The sequence below is a fragment of the Zootoca vivipara genome, chromosome 12 (assembly GCF_965207765.1).
Source record: "Zootoca vivipara chromosome 12, rZooViv2.hap1.1, whole genome shotgun sequence".
Lineage (NCBI taxonomy): Eukaryota > Metazoa > Chordata > Lepidosauria > Squamata > Lacertidae > Zootoca > Zootoca vivipara.
Genome location: NC_142595.1, coordinates 11,833,795 through 11,858,204, shown reverse-complemented (window position 1 = coordinate 11,858,204; position 24,410 = coordinate 11,833,795). Strand labels below are relative to the sequence as shown.

At 47.5% G+C, this 24,410-nt stretch overlaps 3 long non-coding RNA genes across 3 annotated transcripts in view; 1 reads left to right on the top strand and 2 right to left on the bottom strand.

Annotated features, from left to right (window-relative positions):
* Window positions 1-98: 98 nt before the first annotated feature.
* The window catches only part of LOC148683787 (uncharacterized), a 33,052-nt gene continuing 8,740 nt past the window's right edge, over window positions 99-24,410 (bottom strand). Inside the window, exons 2-3 of the long non-coding RNA XR_015946654.1 lie at window positions 1,281-1,391; window positions 99-337 (exon numbers count right to left, since the gene is read on the bottom strand). This is a non-coding gene — a long non-coding RNA (uncharacterized LOC148683787). The remainder of the gene's footprint in view (window positions 338-1,280; window positions 1,392-24,410) is intronic.
* LOC148683789 (uncharacterized) lies at window positions 10,559-11,043 on the top strand. The gene is made up of 2 exons (XR_015946527.1): window positions 10,559-10,705; window positions 10,969-11,043. It is a non-coding gene; the product is annotated as an uncharacterized LOC148683789 (long non-coding RNA).
* On the bottom strand, window positions 10,695-22,469 carry LOC148683788 (uncharacterized). The gene is made up of 2 exons (XR_015946528.1): window positions 20,619-22,469; window positions 10,695-14,067 (listed from the first exon to the last, which is right to left on the bottom strand). It is a non-coding gene; the product is annotated as an uncharacterized LOC148683788 (long non-coding RNA).

Here is a 24,410-nt window from a genome sequence, read left to right as displayed (position 1 = left end):
CAGAAACACATGTAATGATTTCTTCTGTTTATTTTAATTCATCCTTTTAAACTTATTTTGCCAAAGATGAGGCAATGAGGTAAGATTAATCATTTTTATTGCGTTGATGACTTTTCAATCCTGGATTTTCTCGAAAGACTTCAAGGTGCCATACACGATTCTCTTCCCCACCGCCATTTTTGTCCTCCCAACAATCTGTAAAGGTCAAATTACCTGCAAGGTGTGTTTGGCTGAGAGATGGTGAGTTTCATAGCCCCGTGAGCTCCATAGCCAAGTGCAGGTTTGAATTTCTGGCCTTCCCTCCTGGCATTAGCCCCACGCTCTTCACTACACCACACTGTGGATGAGGCAGAGCTTAACGTGAAACGTTGAACTCCATCAACTTTTGTAGCTTAACAGAGTCACAGTAAGGAACATTGGGAGCTGCTTTATACTGGTATGTCCAGTATTCTGGTATGTTCTGCTCAAATTGGAACCAGTGATATAGCATAGGGGGGGGGGGTTTGCCCCAGGCACAAAATTGTTAGGGACGCATTATTTCAACACCTGGTGCTGCCTCAATACATCCCTATGGGCCCCGTTGAAAATGGTTTCTCCATGCAAACCAGGAAGGGACCTCTCCAGATAACGGAACGACTCTTAGTTTTCTTATCTCTGCAGCTGTGATCTCCTGGGTGATAGAAATACCGTTAGGCAGTTGAATGTGCATTCTTACTCCGTCTGTTACCCATCCACCCCCTTCGCACGGCCTCGGGCACTGGCAACCCATGCTACATCACTGATAGGGATATGGTATAGCCTATCCCAAATTGCTTGGACAGACCAGCTACATGTCATCACGATTCGAGGAAAAAGCCTGCCCCTTGCCTGTGCTGCCTAGGGTTGATGGGAACTAGAGTCCACCAGCGAAGGGAGGTGCTATATCTAGCCAGACACTTAGTTCATCTTGCACAGTCTACTGACCGACAGCAGCTCTCCAGCCAGGGGACATTCCCATCCCTATCTGGACTGGAGATGCTGGGAATTAAACCTGGGACTTTCTGCATGCAAGGCAAATGCTTTATCATGGAGCTATGGCTCTCCCCCAGCCTGGAAGCCCACTCCTTCCCCACAATTTACCTGGCCGAGAAGCTTTTTATTGTGGCACTTTGGCGGCTGACAGGCAAAGGAATTACCCATCATAATACCCTTTCTGAAGTTAGTGTTTGCCCTGTTTATAAAAAAAACGAGGACAGAGAGGGAATCATGGGGGGAGATTGCTGAAGCTTTTAAAAAAATACCTGTGTCTTAGATCCCAGGTTTTGCCATTCTGCCTAGGCGAGATCAGTAGTTAGCATTTGGATTTCAGCAAATTTATTCAGCGGCCGAGTACACTGAGGAGACGCCTGTGTCTGAAGCAAGACAAATAAGTGCTAATTAGCCGTGGGCTGCGGCAAACAATCCAAAGCCATCTTTTTAAAAGCCTAATAAATTAAATAAACACCTTGAATCCTATATAATAAAGTCCAAGTGTCTCTGCGTCCAGTCCCTGTGTCCCTGGGTTTGCGCTACTGCACATGTGCCCCACGAACACAGGGATTGGATGCAGAGACTGGACGCACACACGCACACGCTCCCCCCCTGCCTCCCGTTTCCCTTCGGCTGCCAAGCGCTGCTCCGAGCCGGACAGCGCCTCACTGCGCTTGCGGTAAAGCGCGAGGAGGAGGAGGCTGCTTTCTTTTCCTCCCCCCCTACGCTCCCCCCCCGGTGAACAGCAGCAAGCGGGCGTCACACACACGTGAGAGCGCTCTCCCCACCCCACCCCTCTGCCTACCGTTTCCCTCACGGTGCAATTGTGAGGCTGAGTGCCTGACTGACTTTGGTTGGCTACGGTGGCGGCCATGTAGCGCTGTGGCGGTGGCCGCCGCCAAGGGGGAGCGAACGACAGGGAGAGCGTCGGTGGGAGCAGCCGCTGGAGCAGCAGGTCCTAGGCCTGGTCCTGAGGCGGCGGACAAGGAGGGGGCTCGAGCCCAGGGGGAGGGCAGGAAGGAAAGAGGGCCCTGGCTGCCCCTACCTTCCCCCTCCCCCTCCCCTGCCTAGGCATGAACCGCAGCAGCGGAGGAGGTGGAGCAGCGCCGGAAGAGCAGCGCCAGTGGCAGCCCAGGAGAGTCCCGGCGCGTGTGGGTGGAGAAAAGAAGGGAGGGGGAGAGAGAGAGCGGGAATGGGTGGGGGGAATTGCATGTTCTAGCACCCGTTAATTTAACGGGCTTCAAGATACTAGTTATTGTATAAACCCTCATCTCCATTTCCAGTCTTCTTGAGGGTCACCGAGGTCCTTCTGGAACTATCTGCGGCAGGGTTTGTGTAAGCTTCTCATGCTGACCCTCAAGAATTGTAGCAGACTAAATAGGGTTGTTGTCGTGGCCTCAGACCCCAATATCCTCCTTCTGTAGCACTGTCCCTGTTCCTCCAGGGTCAGGGACAACTGAGGCTATATACACATTAATGGCCAGAAATGCAGTGCAGTTGTTCTCTCGCACCACCACCAACTGCATTTCAATTCTCATTCTTATGTTGCTGTGCAGACTGGAGAGGGGCAGGAAGGTCTCCAACCGATGGCCGTTACCGGATTTGTTTCCCAACTCGGAACTCCAGTTCTCTGAAGCTTTCATCAGCGCAAACACGATGGCTGTCCGAAAGGTTGGAATCAGGGACTGGTTGAATGGCGAGGAGTCCTGGGAGGCTCCAGCTGAGGAACCCCCCTAGGGAAGCCACAGAAGAAGGCAGCTTAGAGCTAGAGGAGTGGTGGTGGGACACAGAAGACGGATCAGAGAAGGGAGGAAGCTGGGAGGTGGAAGAACAAGAAGAACCAGAGGCAGGGAGCCCTCCAAGGACAGGGCTGGATGCAGAGGGACACACTTTGAGCTCAGGATCTGAAGGAGAGGACAGGAAGGAGCCAGGCGCTGCAACAGCTTCCCAGCGGCAGGTCGGTCCCTCTGCATTGAGCTCCCCTCCCACTTTGACTCAAAGGCCATGCAGAACTTTACAAGTAGTTGAGCGGAAAGCTGGGAAAGCCCAAGGGGTGTGTGTGTCCTCCTCTCCGCCGGAGTTTGCGTCTGCTTGGAAGATCTCCAGAAGAGGATAGGTAGAAGGAAGAGGAGGTGTCAAGAGCCAGACTTGGCAACGTCTTCACGGGGGCAGCTGTGCCCGAGCGATCTGTGTTGTATACTAATTTCCTAAATAGAACAGCTGACTCTACTTTGAGTCTCCAAGTCTCCCTTCTGACCTGTTGATGAAGCTGCTCCCCTGACAGCCCCTGACAGCTGGCACCTCTTCCATTTTCAAACCCAGTGGAAGCTGGTCCGCAGGGAAGCTAACAGAGCAGGGGTATTTCTCAAGAAGCCACAGAGTGCCTATGGATCGTGGCTAATGTCATGCGTGCTTGGCTTCAGATGCCAGCGGTGGGAATGCATTGGAGCCACATCAAGTGGTGTTGCGTAGGCAGCCTAAGATTTTGAGTCACGACAGAAAGCTGTCAGCAAAGGGGCCATCTCTCATGACTAAACCAGGCCTTCTATGATGGATTCTCCTCCTACCACCCCCCTGAGCCTCCTTTTGGTCTTAGATGTTAAACCCAGACATGGCCTGTGCTGTTTCTAAGTGCTGCATAGATCCTAGCATACCTGCCAAGTTCCTCTCTGAAAAATAAGGGACCGGACCGAAAGTAGCATACCGGAAGTAGCGCGGCGGCCATTTTGGAAATGGGTGGAGCATGCTCAGAAGTGACTTTTGATGCTGCTGTGCCCAGTTCCAAAATGGCTGCCGTGCCAGAATAAACCGGGGAAAAACCGCAAGTTGGGCATGCCTGCATTTCTGAAGAAACTGCATTGGCTGCCAGTATGCCAACAGGCTTAGTTTCAGGTCTCACTGGTAAAGACCTAAGCAGCCTGGGACCAACCAATAATAATAAATTATTATTTATACCCCACCCATCTGGCTGGGTTTTCCCAGCTTGAAGGGCCATCTTATTCTGTACCAAGCTATAGCTTAGGGCCCCACTCTCTTGGGGGCCCCAAAAAAATTAAAGGAAAAAACACCTGGATGTGCATTTCCAAAATATAAGATAAAAGACAAATAAAATAAAACCAGCATACAGCAGCAGTGTTTAGTGTTGTGTAGGCTCCTATGATGTAGATCAGGCATCCCCAAACTTCGGCCCTCCAGATGTTTTGGACTACAATTCCCATCATCCCTGACCACTAGTCCTGTTAGCTAGGGATCATGGGAGTTGTAGGCCAAAACATCTGGAGGGCCGCAGTTTGGGGATGCCTGATGTAGATAATGGGCCCCGCCTGCTAACCTGCTCCCTAAAATATCACTGGTTTGCTCATTTCTATATATATAGGGTGCCTACATTCTGCATGGACTGGTTTCATGGCAACATGTAGCATGCAGCTCCAGGGCAGCACAGTTGAATGTAGGTCAAGCTGTTGTAAAGGTAAAGGTAAAGGGACCCCTGACCATAGGTGCCAAGTTCCGGATTGAAAAATCCGGGATCAGCAGCGGCGCGACACCGGAAGTCGCTTCTACGCACTTCTGGACATGCGTAGAAGTGACTTCTGATGCCGCTGTGCCCATTTCCAAAATGTCCGCAGCGCCAGAAGTCGCTTCTATGCATGCAGACGTTTTGGAAATGGGCACAGCGGCATTGGAAGTCACTTCTACGCATGTCCGGAAGTGCGTAGAAGCGACTTCCAGTGCAGGCGCGGCACCAGAAGAACATGGCCGCCGGCAGGAGCTCCGCAATCCGGGGGAATACGGGGTATTTTGCCATTCGGGACACCTGCGGGAAACGGTAAGAAAATACGGGGGTTTCCTGGGGGAAACGGGGTACAGTACTTGGCAGCTATGCCCCTGACCATTAGGTCCAGTCGCGGACAACTCTGGGGTTGTGGCGCTCATCTCGCTTTACTGGCTGAGGGAGCCAGCACACAGTACCTATTTATCTACTTGCACTTTGACGTGCTTTCGAACTGCTAGGTCGGCAGGAGCTGAGCAACGGGACCGAGCAACGGGAGCTCACCCCGTTGCGGGGATTCGAACCGCTGACCTTCTGATCGGCAAGCTGTTGTACCTGAATATTAAAGAGTGCTTGTAGACTGATGATCAGGCACCATAGACTAAGGGTATGAGTCTTATGCCTACTGATTGATTTCATGTAATACATAATTTATTTATTTTGATCCTATTATGGCTTTAGATACCAATTTGTTGATGACAATAGACAGCTGGACATATAAAGGGCCCCATTACCTTCAGTAGGTTAGGGCCTCATCAAACCTAAATCCGGCCCTGCTCCGGTGATTAAATTTGGAGTTCAGCAACATCTGGAAGGAATGCAGGAGAGAGCAACCCTATCATATTGGAAGAGGACTTTGGATGCTAAGGGCACAATCCAGGGATTAATTCAAGTCTTGTTGATGAAATGTGTGGGAGTTTTGCAAGCGCAGGGTACTGCTCTTCTCTACAGCTCTTAATTTGTGTCAGGGAAATTTCCTTGATCAATGCGACTTCAAGAAATCTTTAATAAAAATACTTCCAATAAATAAATAAATTCGTGTTAGGCATCCTTGGACAGACATCTTCCTTTCGCTTCTTCCTCGGCCATATGCACCATGTTTCCACTTCCTTTCATTTACATTCTGCCACATGTGAGGAGTGAAGCATTCCATTTCACAACCATGGGGTTTTTACCTTTTGGTCGGGAGTTGTGTACAGTTACTGGAAGACGTGTTGTGTTTTCCTGTGAAGGCATGAACAAACAGCAGTGAGACATGCTTCAGTCGGGCATGTCAGCAAAATAATCCATTTTGTGATGTTTGTGCAGCTTTGTGCTATTTATCAGTAAAACGAGCAATTCTCCCCCTAGATCAGTGATGGCGAACCTGTGACACGCAGAGCCCCCACTGCTGGCATGCGCCCCATCGGCCCATTCACGCTGTTGTTGTTGTTTTCACCCCTCCATTTGTTCTCCTGCTCCTCCTACAGCTTGTCTCCGCTACAGTTTGTCTCCGCTGTTAAAACCCGGATCCGTTGTTGTTGCTGTTGTTGCTGCTGGTAGCCAGAGATTGGTTTTTTAACCCTTTCTGTGCTGTTTTTCTTGCGCTTTGGCAGACTATGGGTGTAAAAGCGTTCATTTTTTAACCTGTTCTGTGCTGGTTTTTTGGCGCTGTGGCAGACTGTTGGTGCCGCGTGTTAGTTCCAGCGAAGGTATTATTCGTCATTTATTTCTGTTCTCTTTCCCCCCTAAAAAGCGCAGCAGCTTTGGGGCACCCCCCCCAAAAAAACCTCCAAAACTTGTCAGCGGCTCCCCCCCAAAAGCTCAATAACTCTGTGCACTTTGTGATAAATAAGGGGTTTTTTGTTTGGTTTGGTTAAATAATTAGTTTTTGGTTTATTAAATACAGTTATATATTACAATTATACATTTTTGTTATTTAAACTATAAATATCGTGAAATTATGGATTTTTTTCTCAAAGTGACACACCACCCGAGTTATGCTCGGTTTTTTGGCGAATTTTGACACACCAAGCTCAAACTGCCAATTTTGACACACCAAGCTCAAACTGCCAACCTAGCAGTTCGAAAGCACGTCAAAATGCAAGTAGATAAATAAGAACCGCTACAGCGGGAAGGTAAACGGCATTTCCATGTGCTGCTCTGGTTTGCCAGAAGCGGCTTTGTCATGCTGGCCACATGACCTGGAAGCTATACGCCGGCTCCCTCGGCCAATAATGCGAGATGAGCGCGCAACCCCAGAGTCGGTCACGACTGGACCTAATAGTCAGGGGTCCCTTTACCTTTACCTTATGACAATCACCACAGCCACTGGCCTATTGACATACATGACTGACGTTGTTGCTTCGCATATCCAAAAGCAGTAGAGTTCCCAAAGAGTGCCATATTGTGGGAAACAAGTGAATGGATTCATTAAAGGAAACATGAAGTGTATGGCCTACCCCGATTATTTATTTTAGTCACTGAGTGGTCATTCAGTTCAATCACTTTTCTGAAGAACTCACTGGCATAAAAGAAGCTAGGCGCAAGCTTTCATTGATATACAGTATCAAGCTAGTTGTCAATTCTCTCAGAGTGCTGAACATGTATCACTGAACTCAATAAATTCCTGTATCGTACTAGTGATCCACCTACCCGGGCTGTGACTCCTCAGCATAGCTGCCAAGTCTCCCGTTTTCCCCGGGAAACCCCCGTTTTTACTTACCTTTTCCCGGTGGTCCCCCGTATCACTTCGTCTCCTGTTTTTCTCCGTTATTTTCTCCTGTTGGCGGCCATTTTTTTCTCTTTCTGATTTGCCCTTCTATGGGCACAAAACATGGCTGCCGCCGGCTTCAAAAGTCGCATCTACGCATGACCGGAAGTGCGTAGATGCGACTTCCGGTGTCGGCGACGGCCATTTTGGTGCCCATAGATGGGCGGGGCGACACCGGAAGTTGCGTTGACGCACTTCCGGTCATGCGTAAAAGCTACTTTTGAAGCCGGCGGTGGCATTTTTGGTGCCCATAGAAGGGCAAAGTGACATCGGAAGGTACGTCGATGCAACTTCCGGTGTCACACGGCTGCCGGTCCCGGATTCTGCAGTCCAGAACTTGGAAGGTAAGCTCCCCAGGGTCTCAAATTGAGTGGGGGACTTTTATAGCATTGCAACTTAAGGACCTTTTAACTAGAGATGCTGCAGACTGAGTTTAGTTTTGTATTGTTATGGTCTCTGTGACTTGAATCTACCTGTTCCTTCTCTAAAAATCTCCTGAAAATATTGTGTGGTAAGCTAAGGCTTTGCTGGCTGCAGATATGGGAGACTCGTTCTGCTACTTAAAATGATGAAGGCTGGAACCAAGCCCATTAATTAATGCATGCTCAGAGATAATCTTTTCTTTCTTACAGCCTCAGTGGTTATGTCATGGATGGGTTGGAGGCAGAGGAATGGTGGGAGGAACCAGCTGGGGAACCACCAAAGGAAGAAGGCTCAGAGCCCCTGATGGTGGAACTATGATGAGTGGTCAGAGGGAGAAGAGTGGTGTCGGAAGCTGAAGAGGTAACAGGGTTTAGTGAGCAGGGAGAGTCTGTGGCAGACGGCAGTCCAGAATCAGGATCGGAATGGGAGGAGAGAGGCCAAGAGGCAGAGATGAGTCAGGCTGGTGTCTCTCCCTCCTGCTGTAACAAGCTCCCCTCCTGCCTTGTCTTCCAGAACCAAATGAGAATGAAGAAGGTGGAGAAAAGATTAGTGATGCGCAGACCCAGTTTCCAATTGCTTGGGGGGGGAACCCTGGAGAAAGTTGTTAGGCAGCTGTGGGGAGGCAGGGACCTTCAGTCCATCACCTGCTTCATGGGCGCAAGACCTACCGGAGATGGGTTGCTGTCCTCATTAGGCCTGACACAGATTGTGTTTTTGCTAATGAAGAGTTAACTCCAACATGCATGGAGTGATTTACTGCTAGCTCCTCTTCCTGACACTTTATAGGTGTAGGATTTTGGCCTGCCAGTGGAAACAAATACTTCTCTTAGTCTCTGCGCCAGCTAAGTTTTTAACTCCCGATCTCCACAACCATTTGATACCCTAGCACTCTCTGGGCATTCAAAAAGATTGCATGACTCAGACTTGGGGTGCCCCAACCCTCAGTGTCCTTACATGCATATCAGGTGTTTTGCAATGCATCCCCAATGTGATCGCATGATTACCATCACCTCCATAATGAGATAAGACTCCTTCCTCATTCAAGGAGACATTCATTATTTGGACCAAACCCCTGCCACTCAAAGTGACTTTCACATGATGGAATGGGGAGCAAGCTACATGTGGTACCCTTCGCAATGCCAAGTAAGCTGTCGGCATCCTTGAGATAAATTGTGCCAATGTGATTATCCAAATAATTATGATGAGCTGAACTGTGGCATACAAGTTGGAACAAAGCTGGGTGATTTTATCTGCAAAGAATTGTGTGATATTGTCCCAGCAGGATATAGTTGACTTGTCATTTGGTGAATCATTTTTACTAGCTAGTTAGAAATCCACCAGAAAAAGGTCTGCCAGACACAATTTTGCTTAAGCAGCCGTAGTGCAGGAGAAAAAAAAAAGTTATTTACCACCACTGCCTCCTGGTGGTGGTTCTATGGCATGTCAGATTTTGCATAGGGATGCTCGACCTGGACTAATGTGTGGATCAGTGTGCACTTATCCCGCAAATTGCTCAGTTCTGAGACCTACTCACACTCTTAGGAGGTGGCCCAAGAACTGCCTTTTAAAAAATACTTCAGCTGCAAACACACAATAAACTCCAGTGTGGACAAGCCCAAAGCTGGGCATTCCTGCTGCTTGGAACAGCAAGAAGGGAAACATTTTTCCCAATATTTCCCATCTTGATTTTTCCCAATATTTTCATGCTGTTTCCTTAAAATAAATAAATAAACACACGTTAATGTGTAAACTGAGTGGAACAAACTTATTTAGGACATTTGTGCAAGCGACACAGTCCAGGACTATATTGATATATCTATCAAATGGTCAACTCCTCATAAAACTGCAGGGAGCCAGGCCTGTTTAGGTGGGAGAGTGTCAATTGCCCCAGATAGTCTTCCTGCTTCACATCTTCCTGGGGCAGCATCATTCTCAGAGCATTTTTGGAATTCAAAGCAATCTTTCAGCTTCTATGGCCGGACCATCCTAGCCCACAGCAAAGGAGGCCAGCCAGATCCACACACATGCCTCCAGCAGGTAGTGATCTTTCCATGGGAATAGCTTCACACTAATACACATATCTACCCTATGCGGCTTGGAACCCTCGTACCTACGGGACCGCCTCTCCTGGTATGCCCCGCGGAGGACCTTAAGGTCCACAAACAACAATATTCTGGAGATCCCGAGCCATAAGGTGGCTAGATTGGCCTCTACTAGAGCCAGGGCCTTTTCAGTATTGGCCCCAACTTGGTGGAACGCTCTTTCCCAGGAGACCAGGGCCCTGCGGGATTTGTCATCTTTCCGCAGGGCCTGCAAGGCAGAGCTGTTCCACCTGGCCTTTGGGTTGGACTTAGCCTGACCCCTGTGTTTTCCTCCCTCATGGCCTGGATTTATGGACTACTTGAAATGAGGCTGCATTTTAAATTTTAATACTGTATTTTAATCTGTATTTTAATTAATTGTTTTTATGTTTTATTGTGGTTTTGTTGGTGTGAGCCGCCCTGAGTCCGGTTTTTGACTGGGGAGGGCGGGGTATAAATAAAAATATATTATTATTATTATTATTATTATTATTATTATTATTACTACTACTACCAAATAGTGGCATTCTGTAAGAAAACTGTAGGAATAACTTGAGGCAAAGCTATAATGAAACTAGCAATTCTTCCAATTCCAGGAGACTACACAAAAGTTAATATGGCTCAGGGCAGAGCATAAGCCCAGTCATTAGTACAAAACCAATTTAATCGTCATTCAGTTCCTCAAAGAATTACTCTCCCAAAAGATGTTCCTGTGGTAGAAAATGCTAAATGAGCATTAGGATGTGTTGTAAAAATTTGCAGAGCTACACGGTCCTAGAATTAAGTGGATCCTTGACCCAGGAAGAGTCCAGGTATCCTGGCAGGCAGACGAAGTTTGAGCGTCTCCTGCCTACCAAATAACAGAGGCCAAACCAGGACGTACGAAGCAAGGTACTTTATTAATTAAATAATAAAGCTATTGCAATAGCGATCCGTCCACACAAGCAAGTTGAAGTGAAGGGACCCCGAACAAAGGAAGCTTCACAAATTTATAGGTTTCATTTCCAATAGTACAGAATTGCATAAAAGGTGGGGAAATGGGTTCTGGGAGGGGGTAATCGCGAGAGGACAAAGGGGTTGATGGAATTCTTGATGTAAGATATCATGGTGATAGTCCAGGTAATGATTATGCATGTCTCCTTATTGTTTGACAGGAAGACTCTGCGGATGTGGGAAGATTGTTGATAACACCTGTTTATCAAATAAAATTGTTGTTCTCACTGAAAGTGTGTATTTGAGTCGTGCTCTTTTAGACTGGCTAGGTGGCAGTGTGGTATCAAGAAGAAGTGGAAACAGTCCGTAAAATATGTTGTGCCACAGAGGTGCCTATTAACTTGCAACAAAGTTTATACAAATATTCAACGTTTGCAATAGAGAGAAAAGACTACACTTAAAGTTAAAGAAGAAGAAGATATTATACAGTAACTAATAATACACAGAGAGGATACAATTCTAACAGCGGTAAAACGTTCACAGTTCAGAGCGATGTTTGACAGCTTATAACATTTTATCAAGGACAACGAACTAAAAGCTTAGAAGGGTGCATAAGTGGAAACCTTTGCAAATAGTAGAGTCAAACAATTAATTCTTCAGGATGGCAGGATTTTTTAAACAGGTACAATTTGATAGAAAGGTTCAAGGTATCAGTGCAAGGTTATATTATTGCGGTTTCGTAAATAGATACAGTTTCATACAGAGTAGAGAATAGGGAGATGCATCGGGTAACATGATAGAGGACACCATAACATTACTAAAGGAACAACGGAATAGTTTATTAGGGATAAATATATATATCTTAAAAAGGTCCATGGTTCAGCTGAATCTGGGTCATGAAAAGTACAAGGGAGGGCACCTCAGGCGGGGATTTGGGAGGGTGGAAGTTCCGAGAATGGGTGATCGTTATCGTTTTTGGTTATCTGGCTGGAGGTGCGATTATGCAAGTTTCCATGTGGGTGTGAGACAGGATTTAGCAATGGGTTATGTAAAAGGGTGCGTGTGTTTTCCAAGAGGTCTGGAGGAACTGTCTGGGTCAGCAGGGGATTAATTTACCTTGATACGGCAGAATAGGCTTCTCTTGACTTTTGAACCATGAAGTCAAGAAAATGGCTTCTCTCTGGCTAAACTGTCCCCTCTCTGTACATTGGTAGTCTCGTAATGCATGGGGGCAAATTCCTCTTACCCTGCCCCTTATAACATTTCCCCTCTCTGCGGATTAATTTTTAAGTAATTAAAAATTATTTCCGCACACCGGGGTAATGTACTCCCCACTCCCAAGGTGGAACATCGGTACTATCTCGGGGAACTCAGGGGAAGGACATAACGGAGCTTGAAAGGAGGTTGGGGAGGGCTTTTGTCTGCGGGGAGTTAACATAGCCGGGAAACATTGGAGGCAACAGCAAAGGGAGGTAAGGAGGAGGATCAAAGATAGAGCTAGAAAAAGGGTGCCTTTCACGATTTCCCTGAGCCAGGAGGCATTGGGAAGCCACGACCAGATATCCCAGTCTGAGACCCCTTCATTCTGCACCTCGTGGAGATCTTTTGTTAGGGAATCGATGGCTCGGAGGTGTGCTGTTATATTCAGGGTCTGATCGGATACATACATACAGCACTCCGCCCCGATGAGCTTACAGGTCCCGCCCTGCGCTGACAGGAGGAGATCAAGAGCCAAGCGGTTCTGAATAGAGAGGGATCGGACCTGAGTGAGTTCTGTTAACACTGCTAGCGTGGCGGCCTCAGATTCATTGATGAACCGCAACAAAATATCCGTTAGTTTTAAGATGTCCATATGGTTCGAGAAAGCCCCATAGGCTGGGAACACTGCGCGGAGCCAGGTCTCTGCCTTTGCCTTAGGTTTTAACGGGGTAGTCGGGGACCTCCTGTTTCTCAAGCGGCCGGTAGGTAAGTCCTGGGTTACCCGGAACCCTGGGTGTATGTGGCCGAGGAAGCAGGATCCTCTCATGTGAATACTGACCCACGTATAACCTTGGGAGGAACAGAGCCAGAATAGCCCGCTGAGGGGTTTCCCAATTCGTCCGGTGCTAAAGGCTTCTATGAGACCGTCAATGGGTGATTCTTGAATGAACGGGAACAAGACGGCTGTCAGGGCAGACTTGAGATCAGGGTAAGAACGGGAATGCGTGTGATTCCTGACTAAGGTGAGGTCCTCTCCGGGGTTTATTAAGATCGTAACGGGGCATTTGCTAGAACCCACATGGCTTCCAGTTCCTGTAAATTCTCTACAAATGGGTCCTTGGGACTCACCACTCAGGTATATATACTGTGAAGTGGGCTTTAAGAAAGTAAGGTTCCGGTTCAGGAGGTAGGTACTCTTATACTGTTGGAGGGTGAGGGGGTTTGCAACGAAAGGCACTCCCTGCTCTATGTGGGATGGGATATGGGTGCAGATCCAGCAGTCAGTTAAATTCGTGGCATGGGCGGCCCGCTGAAGGAGCTGGACGTACGTATTACTTTGCCATGCAGAGATATCGGAAATGCGCGGGGGCAAGGGAAGTCCTGTAAGGTTGACGTTTCTAGGGGCAGTGCCGAGGGGCTGTAAAGGGTCCTGTCGGTGGAGTAAGTGTAGGTCAGTTGAGACTCCCCCGCATCTCTGGGGTCCTACATGGTCCCATTCCGTACTAGCCCCACCTCCAACTGAGTGTAACCATCCCTCGACATACCTATTTCCTTCCCAGGTTGATGCCGTCCCTATGTCCCATATACAACAAAATTTTCGAACGCAGATACCTTGAATGGTCGTAGCAGTGGATGGATTGGTACACATGAATCCATAAGTCCAAAAGTCATAATGCATAGAGTCCGTGTATTCCCCCCAAAGTCCTTGTCCTTGTTCTGCGGGGTCAAAAGTCTTAATAGTGGTGCCCCATTGGGTCTGATGAGAAGTTCCATTGTGGCAAGTTAACCGGTTCCAGGAATGGTCAAGGGTAAAGAAAGCACGTCCCAATATAGAGAAGGAGGCAGACCTTATAAGTAATTCCCAGGTTTGGGTGCCTCGCAGTTGGGGTCGAAAGGCATGTGGTAGCCACCTCTTAGTTCCGGGAAGGCAGAATTTGAAGTCTCCAAGGTTGTTCAAGGAAGTAGGGTCAGAGGAGTCGACGGTCCGATGATCCAGGAAGAAGAACTCAGAAGGATTTTCTCCACAATTGAGCTGCTGGGCTGCGACGTAGGTGATGAAGGCGAGACAGTATCCCAGGAGCAGGGTCCGGTCCATCTCACGGGTTGGCAGAGGCGAAAATCTGTATAAAAATAAAGAAAGAACTCGACAGACACGATACAGTTAGGGAAGGGAGGGGGTGGTGGTTTTTGGGTTTGAGAAAGATAAGGGAGGAGGGTGGGAAAACTGGGTTGGGTTTTGGGAAGGTGGTATGAGAAAGGGAAGGTAAAACAAAAACTGGGGTTTCAGGTCCCGCTCCCGGTGTCGTGGCATTTCTGTTTCCGGAACTGCATTCGTATGGGTGGATGATCTGGGTCGTCTGGTTCAGGTACTACAAGGATCTTTGACATCCACTTCTCCAGGTCTCCTTGGTCACCTTCCTTGGCTGTTATTGGGATCGAGGTGGGTTCCTCGGGAGGGTCTTGGGGGGATTCGATGGCTGGCGCGGGATTGTCGAGTGGGACGGTGTCTTCGGTGGAGTTGATGGAAGATGGGGAGGTCCTTGCAACGTCACCCAGGTCGTTGGGGTTTGGTGCGGACTTACAGAAGGTGTGATGAATCCAGGCAGAACGTTCAGAGACCTTGATTGCAGTTGGGGTCGTCAGGAGAATCTGGTAGGGTCCTTCCCACTGGGGTTGTAAGGTGGCTCGCCTGTAAGTTTTAACCCAAATCCACTGTCCAGGCGTGAAGGAGTGAGCATCGACATCAAGGGGAACATTCTGACAGGTTGCTGCATAATGGTGTAGTTTCTTTAGTTGTCGTTGTAATTGTGTAACATATACAGTCAGTTCGTTTTCCCCAGTCTCTAGCTCAGAGACGGGGAGTTGGGTGGTATGAGTCGGGGAGGGTCTGGCGAACAGGAGTTCATAGGGAGATAGTTTCAAGAGTCCTCTCGGCTGGCTACGAATATTATGTAGGACTAACGGAAGAGCATTTATCCATTTTAGCCCGGTAGCCTTACAGATTTTTCCCAATTGGGTTTTTATAAGTCCATTCATCCGCTCCGTCTGACCTGAAGAGGCCGGATGGTACGGGGTGTGGAGTTCCCATTTAATTCCAAATGCCTTGGTGACAGACTGAACTACCTCTGCAGCGAAATGTGTCCCACGGTCAGAGTCTAATCGACGTGGAACTCCGTATCTGGGAATTATTTCCTGCATGAGGATTTTGGCAACGGTTTGAGCATTTGCTCGTTTGCATGGAAAAGCTTCTGGCCAACCTGAAAGTCGGTCTGTTATGACAAGTAATTGTTTAAACCCCATACAGTTCGGGAGTTCTGCAAAATCTAGTTGTAGGCTTTCAAAGGGTATATATGCCCAAGGTCTAGACCCTGGTGGTTTGCGTGGTTCTTGTTTTGGGTTGAATCCGGCGCAGATGGTGCAATTTTTGGATACTGCCTTCGCAAATTGGTGTGCACCTGGGGCATACCAATGCCTAAGGATGCTGTCTGCTAGGCGGTTTGCTCCCCAGTGTGTGAAATTGTGTAAAACCCGGAGGTGGCGGGGTACCCAGGCTTTAGGCATTGCTAGACGTCCGTCCGGCAAAACCCACGCATTGTCCCTTTGGTGTGCCCCCAGTTGTTGCCATGAGCTTATTTCTTCTACACTAGCGGTGCGATACATTCGATTGAAGTCTACATCGGCTGGAACTAAGATGGCTTGAAATTCATTTTCATACATTTCCCCTCTCATGGCCGCTGCCTTCTGGGCAGCGGCGTCCGCAATACTATTCCCTAAGGAGACAAAGTCCGTGCCATTTGTGTGTGCTTTGCAGTGTATTACTGAGATGGCCTTCGGGAAATGTATGGAGTCCATTAGTCTTTTCACTAGCGGTGCGTGAGAGATTTGTGTTCCTGCAGCTGTTAGGAATCCCCTCTGTTTCCAGAGGGTACCCGTAGCGTGTACCAGTCCGAAACAATATTTGGAATCAGTATAGATATTTACGCGCTTGCCTTCACTCAATTCGCAAGCTCTGATAAGGGCAATAAGCTCAGCTGCCTGCGCACTGTAGCGCGGGTTTATAGGTGCAGCTTCTAGGATGGTGTCGTGTGTTACCACAGCGTACCCAGTTTGTCTTGTTCCAGCCACGACCTTGGAACTTCCATCTGTAAAGATTGAGATATCTGGGTTTTCCAAGGGAAGGTGGTCTAAATCTTCCCGTGGCCTTTCGGCCAAGCGGACTGCTAAGGTGCAATCGTGATGGGGGGTCCCGTCGTCGGGCAGAGGCAGTAGGGTGGCTGGATTTAGGGTATTGACTCTTTTAATGCGCACGTTGGATGGTGTGAGCAGGGCAGCTTCGTACTGATTTAGTCGTTCGTTACTAAAATGTTGACAGTTTCGTAAGTTTAACAAGGTGGCTACAGCATGTGGTACATTTAGGATTAGTTCTTGATTTTGAACGATTTCTAGGGCTCTGTCCACTAATTCCGCAGCGGCAGCAATTGCCCTGAGGCAACCTACAGTCCCCTTAGCTACCGGGTCTAATTGAATACTGTAGTAGGCGACAGGACGTTCCTGGCCTCTGAAGGTTTGTGTCAGAACTCCGGAGGCTACCCCTTTCTGTTCATGCACGAACAGCGAAAAGGGGAGACGGTAGTCTGGCAATCCTAAGGCTGGAGCGGACCTCAGTTCCCTTTTGATAGTTTCAAAATTTTGTAGGCTTTCTTTGGACCATTCAAGGGGTTCTGGTTCGTCCTTATTAGTCATCTTTACAAGGGGTTTGGTTAATTCTCCATACCCTGGGATCCATGACCTGCAAAATCCGCTCATTCCTAGAAACCCGCGGAGCTGTTTCTTGGTCTTTGGCAGGGGAACCTTAGCTATAGCATCTACTCTTTCAGTTGTCAAAGCTCTTGTTCCGTGGCCAATTATGTGGCCCAAGTATTTTACTTCAGTTTGGCAATATTGTAGTTTTTTTGGTGAGACCTTGTGGCCCTTGTCGGCAAGGGCGGTTAGTAGATGGACGGTGTCCATGTGGCAATTAGTTGCGGAGGTGGAGCAAATTATCAAGTCATCTACATATATTAAAAGGGAGGAGCCAGCAGGAAAGGAGAGGTCTTGTAGGTCCCTATGCAATGCACAAGCAAAAATTGTTGGGCTCTCTACATATCCCTGTGGGAGTCTAGTCCAAGTCAGCTGTCCTTTTTCCCACGTAAAGGCGAACAGAAATTGGCTTTTCTCATGCACTCTTATGGAAAAGAAGGCGGAGCATAAATCAATGACACTGAAATATGTACTATCTGGTGGGATTCCGGTCAAAATTGTATTAGGGTTGGCGGTGATGGCGTGGCGGGGTATCACAAAGTTGTTGATAATTCTGAGGTCTTGGACAAGCCTGTATTTAACTGGGGCACCCGGGGGTGATGGCTTGCGTACCGGCAGGAGTGGACTATTGCATGGGCTGACGCAGGGAACAAGGATGCCTTGATCCATAAAATCCTGTATCATTGGCCTCAATCCTTCTATTGCCTCCTGCGGCAAGGGGTACTGTTTGATGGAGGCGTATGGGACATCAGTGCGGTATTTAATAACAACGGGATCTGCCGATTTTAAGAGTCCCACAGAGGTATTAGTATTTCCCCATAGGTGAACTGGTACCTTGTCAATCAGAGGGGTTGGTATTTCTAAATCAGTCAGGTTTTCTTCCTTTAAAATGCCTTGAAAGGAGACTGCCGCCTCTTCTGGCATGTGGAGGTAGATACCCTCAGTGCTGCAAGTTATAGTTGCCTGTAATTTACATAGTAGGTCTCGCCCTAGTAGGTTGACAGGGCTCGGGGTCAGTAGAAATGAGTGCTCAGCAGTCAGGGGCCCTATCGTTACTTTCGCTGGCTCTGAAAGAGCGCATGTCCTGGGGATCCCATCAATGCCCATTATACGTTGTTTTTGCTGACTGGACCTCAGATGACTGTCGTTTAAAGTTGAGAAAGTTGCCCCTGTATCTAGTAAACACTGATACTCATGGCCATCTATGGTGATTGTGCATATGGGGTCATGGGCTGATAAGGCAATTGTCGGGCATACCAGGGCAAGGTTTGAAGGATCCCCGTTTAATTGTCATTGGTTAGTCTCTGAATTAAGAGTGGGTTGCATTTGCTCCTGGTTAAATTCCAGCGGTAGTTGGAATGGGCGCTGATTCTGGAAAGGGTTTGGCGCTATCGGGTTAGGGTTTTGTGCTGCATTGGATCCCATCCCTAGAGCTGGTTTTGGTGCCACGGTATTTAAGAATAATGGACAATTTCGCTTGAAATGCCCTATTTGATTGCAGAAAAAGCATTGAGAGGTGGTCTCTCGATGCTGGACATTGTTAGCCCTTTGGTAAGGAGAGGCTTGTCGATTTGCATGTGCGTTCATCCCTCTAGGTTGTGTGGGAGCCTTTGAATTTCTGAAGGGGTAACTAGGTTGGGGGTTATATGCGGTACTGGCTGCACTCAAAGCCAAGGCGAGGACTCTAGCATCGTCCTCCTTTTCCTTCCTTGCCTCCTTTTTCTTTTTCTCATCCCTTCCATCATAAATGGTTTTCGCAAGCCCGAGGATCTCACTCATGGGTTTCCCTTCATAGGCTACTTGGAGGGAGAGGAATTTTCTGATGTCTGGACAAGCTTGGTCTTTAAAGAAGCTTTTCACCACTACTTGGTTGTCTGGGGTATCAGGATCGATCCCCCCCCATGTTCGAAAGGCGGTTATTAGCCTGGTATAGAAGGCGGTGGGAGTTTCATCAGGTTCTTGGGTTACCTCCCTGATCTTAGTCCAATTTGTAGATTTTTTTCCCGCGAGCCTTATCCCATGTAAGATGGCTTTTCGAAACGCCTTCAGATACCAAATCCCAGGCGTGGTGTTATAGTCCCATTCTGGTTCGGTTCTAAGTTGGGCTGCAGTTAGAGGCTCGATCCCTGCAGGTTTATTGAGTTGGACATCAGGTAATTTTAGGGCTTCTGTTGCTTTCTCTAAAATCTCCTCCCGTTCGGGCTCATTAAAAAGACCATTCAGGAGCATGTGTACGTCTGCCCAGGAGGGATTATGAGTAGAAAAAATAATGGCAATTTTACGATAGCACATGTCAGGATTGTCTTTTAAGGTCGACATCTGCTGAGCCCAATTCAGTAGGTCTGAGGTTAAAAAGGGAACATGGGAATAGACGAAGTTCGTCCCATCTGAAACTGGGACTGACCTTAAGGGATATTGTCCCTGGGTTTTCTCGGTAGCCTCTGGTTCCTTTTCTATGGGGTCTCTTTCCTTTGTGGACGATCCCTTTAATTCCGATAAAACTGTCACTAGTTGCTCCACTAAATTGGTTTCTGGGTCACGACTACGAGTTCTGCTAGCAACAGGACTTAGCTGGGGGGGTACTTCAGCAGGAATTCGGGCTTCGAGGTTGCCCTGAGGTGCTGGACTTAGACTAGGCATGGCAGGAGTTACAGATCCGCCCTCCACTGCACTCCGGGAGTCTTGGACCTCAGCCTCCCGTTGTCTGTTTGCGTTAGAAGGAGATGGTGCCGGGGCTTCGGCAGGGCTGCAGAGCTGGTCTACCGGCTCTTCTATAATTGTTTCCTGGTACGGTGGGGGTCTTGAACTCCTTTCCGTTATTACTGGCATTTGTGGGGCTGTTGGACCTTCAGTCCCTTTAAGAAGGATTTTTGCCTTTTCAAATAAGTTGAGATATCGAATTTGCAAGGGGTATTGGTCTTCCAGTGTTATTCTTAGTGCAGAGATTCGCTGGGCATTAAGGGAACCTCTCGGGATCCATTTTTCCCCCTCTGGATGGTCCGCAGTGACGCGGATCCAGTCTTTCTGACAGAGTCTTTTTAGCCGATTTTTGTCAAGTTTTTCCACCCCAGGTAATTCATGCCAATGTTCGAATATGAATTGTAATGGGCTTTCATCCTCAGAGTCCCCACTTTGGCGAAGCTTCCATTGAGCTTTGCCACGGCTGGGAGTCTGGGACAGGAATTCCTTTGAATTATGCGCACCCATGTTTATTCTGGCTCTTTATACTGCAGTTCTGGGTCCCCGACCCTGTTCCTGGACACTCTTAACTTCCCGAGTCTATGACTCACCCCCACGTCCTTGTGGTGTTCCTGCCTGCCGTTCGCGTGCACTAACTACTAGGCGGCCTGGTGCAGCTAGATACCTAAGGACCCCCTTCTGGTCATCAATTGCCTAGGGTCCTGCAGCAACTTTCCTGCCTCTTACAATCTAATAGAAAGACTACCTGCCCTGGACGCTTGCCCACGCAATGCCGGGTGGTTAGCCTTGGAAGGAAGGTTTTTTGAAAAGAACGGGTGACCTTGCGATCTAGAACAACCCCGTCACTTCCCGGTGGGGATCGGGGGTGTCTAGGGGCGGCTTCACCCGAAGATTAAGAGCAGAGGAATACGGAAAAAAGGTTGGGTAGATTGCTCAGAACTCCTGCGCAGATTGGCAGGAGCGAGCTGGGTCCGTCCTTCTGGGTATTTCGTTTAACGAAAGGACGGATCCCAAAGGCTCTAATTCTTCTTTATCCCTTATGCCTTTACAGCTTAGCTGCAACTAGAGCCCAAGATAAGAAACAGAAAAGGAGAGAACAGTGAAGAGTGAAGTTTTAGAATTTTAGTTGCTGCAGTAATCAGCCCACCGCGTGTCCCCTTTTAATACTCACGACCGATCCTTTCAGTCGAATCCCGTTGTCTCCAGCTTCCCACTGGTTCCTGAAGAAAAAACAGCCTTGTCCCTTTAAACGTTGCTTCGTCCTGGGGGTCCCGCTTGGACTCTCAATTACTACCAAGCGCCTCGGGTCCTGAGGTTGGTTTACCCCCCTGCAAAAGAGGCAAGGGCGCGCTGGGCTCCCCTTCCTCAGTGAACCCGGAGCTCAAGGCAAAACTGGGTCCCCGAAGTGGTCGCCAAACTGTTGTAAAAATTTGCAGAGCTACACGGTCCTAGAATTAAGTGGATCCTTGACCCAGGAAGAGTCCAGGTATCCTGGCAGGCAGACGAAGTTTGAGCGTCTCCTGCCTACCAAATAACAGAGGCCAAACCAGGACGTACGAAGCAAGGTACTTTATTAATTAAATAATAAAGCTATTGCAATAGCGATCCGTCCACACAAGCAAGTTGAAGTGAAGGGACCCCGAACAAAGGAAGCTTCACAAATTTATAGGTTTCATTTCCAATAGTACAGAATTGCATAAAAGGTGGGGAAATGGGTTCTGGGAGGGGGTAATCGCGAGAGGACAAAGGGGTTGATGGAATTCTTGATGTAAGATATCATGGTGATAGTCCAGGTAATGATTATGCATGTCTCCTTATTGTTTGACAGGAAGACTCTGCGGATGTGGGAAGATTGTTGATAACACCTGTTTATCAAATAAAATTGTTGTTCTCACTGAAAGTGTGTATTTGAGTCGTGCTCTTTTAGACTGGCTAGGTGGCAGTGTGGTATCAAGAAGAAGTGGAAACAGTCCGTAAAATATGTTGTGCCACAGAGGTGCCTATTAACTTGCAACAAAGTTTATACAAATATTCAACGTTTGCAATAGAGAGAAAAGACTACACTTAAAGTTAAAGAAGAAGAAGATATTATACAGTAACTAATAATACACAGAGAGGATACAATTCTAACAGCGGTAAAACGTTCACAGTTCAGAGCGATGTTTGACAGCTTATAACATTTTATCAAGGACAACGAACTAAAAGCTTAGAAGGGTGCATAAGTGGAAACCTTTGCAAATAGTAGAGTCAAACAATTAATTCTTCAGGATGGCAGGATTTTTTAAACAGGTACAATTTGATAGAAAGGTTCAAGGTATCAGTGCAAGGTTATATTATTGCGGTTTCGTAAATAGATACAGTTTCATACAGAGTAGAGAATAGGGAGATGCATCGGGTAACATGATAGAGGACACCATAACATTACTAAAGGAACAACGGAATAGTTTATTAGGGATAAATATATATATCTTAAAAAGGTCCATGGTTCAGCTGAATCTGGGTCATGAAAAGTACAAGGGAGGGCACCTCAGGCGGGGATTTGGGAGGGTGGAAGTTCCGAGAATGGGTGATCGTTATCGTTTTTGGTTATCTGGCTGGAGGTGCGATTATGCAAGTTTCCATGTGGGTGTGAGACAGGATTTAGCAATGGGTTATGTAAAAGGGTGCGTGTGTTTTCCAAGAGGTCTGGAGGAACTGTCTGGGTCAGCAGGGGATTAATTTACCTTGATACGGCAGAATAGGCTTCTCTTGACTTTTGAACCATGAAGTCAAGAAAATGGCTTCTCTCTGGCTAAACTGTCCCCTCTCTGTACATTGGTAGTCTCGTAATGCATGGGGGCAAATTCCTCTTACCCTGCCCCTTATAACAGGATGTCATTTCTCTAAATGTTGACTCTTAAAAATACCCAAAAGAAATACTTGGTTTAATAGGTGAGGAAAAGATTGTAGGTACTACTTCAGTCTGATCCTAACTACCATGTTTACTCAGAACTTTTGGCACCTGAAGAGAAAACCCGAGAAATGCCGCTTCTCCTACCTTGGCTGTGTTATAAGAATTTTGAGGTCGTATATATATATATATATATATATAATAATAATTGTTCATAAAACATGTACATGAATGTACAGAAACATGTCTGAAGCAGCACAGGAAAACAGGCCTGACTGACACCATTTTGACTCTCTCTGACCAGGTGTTCCTCTGCAAGGAAGAAGTGGGGTGGGGGGAACCTTCTCATTGTCTCAGGAATTAAAGTGATAATCCCTGGCGTCCTGATACCTGGGTGCCAGACAAAAGGGTGTGATTAACTTGGCTGGGGAACAGTGAAATGTAAATATCTCTCTCTTTTGTTGATTAGGTTTTGGGGGCAGGGGGCAGGGTCCAGGATGCTCAGATTACTGCCACCAGACCTCCCCGTTCATGATGCACCTATGATGAATCTAGGGAGAGGGGTCTTGGGCTACACCCCTTCTGTGACATATGGATGATGCTTCTGGGGGGTGGGCTGAAACCAATTTCAAATTTCTTTTTAAGGGCAAGACACCTTTGTTTGGGGTTCCTTCCTTGTTCTCCTGCGTGAGGGGAAGGACCCTGTTGCAACAGCGAAAATAAAGGCTTTGCTTCTCAAACTTCTCTGGTTGGCCTCTGTTATATTCTCCAACCGATGGAGAACCCAATAAGGGAATAAAGGCAGATTTTTGCCTATATCAGCTGTAAAAAAAAGCAATAAAAAAATAAAAATAAAAAAATATAAATTTGCTATGCTTTCACAATACCCCAAATCAGCCCCCTAAGGCAGCCACACTATGCCACCTAATGGTAGGGCTGGTTCTGCAATTAAGACTTTTATCCAAACAAAATTCCCACTTTCTAACAAATACCTATCTGCTGACATCTGGTGGTTGTACATAGAAAAACAAATGAAAGAGCACTTTTTAAGGTGAAGGGCACACAAGTCAAAAACCATGCCCAACGCAATGTTTGCGTATGAATGTTAATGCAGAGGTAGGTGGGGAAGAAATTTGTAAAGAGCAGCCTTTCTTAACCTTGGGTCCCCATATGTTTTGGGACTACAACTCCCACCATCCCTGACCACTGGTCCTGTTAGCTAGGGATGATGGGAGTTGTGGTCCAGCAACACCAGGGGACTCAAGGTTGAGAAAGGTTGGGTGGCCATTTACGCATTGCAAAAAAAGTATCCCCCCCCCTCATGAGGTCACTGGTTTGCATATGCTAATTTATACCCATGGGTGCAAATTTAGAAGTAAAGACTAGAACCTAAACAAAAATGCAATAAATCTCAGCATATGTGGAAGAGTGTGGCCAGGTGTGTGCTTGCTCAGCCTGTTGTTAACTTTTGTTGGGCTACTTCAAGCTCCCTTCTTGTGGTCCTTTATTGTTTAACTGTTCAGATAAGACTCCTCCAAACAGAGGATTGTAAAGCAGGACTCATGGTCACCTTATTTGTTACTGGGGAGAATTATAATAATAATAATTTATTATTTATACCCCGCCCATCTGGCCGGGTTCCCCCAGCCACTCTGGGCAGCCTCCAACAAAATATTAAAATACAGAAATCCATCAAACATTAAAAGCTTCCCTAAACAGGGCTGCCTTGAGATGCCTTCTAAAGGTCTGGTAGCTGTTGTTCTCTTTGACCTCTGGTGGGAGGGTATTCCACAGGGTGGGTGCCACTACCGAGAAGGCCCTCTGCCTGGTTCCCTGTAACTTGGCTTATCGTAGCGAGGGAACCGCCAGAAGGCCCTTGGCGCTGGACCTCAGTGTCCGGGCAGAACGATGGGGGAGGAGACGCTCCTTCAGTTATACTGGACCGAGGCCGTTTAGGGCTTTAAAGGTCTGTACAAAAAGTGTGTGCATTGCCATTCAAATGGTGTGTGTCCCCCACTTCTTATGGTTATGTGGGGCAGGACTTACCTGCCCCCACCCTAATATTTTATTTTA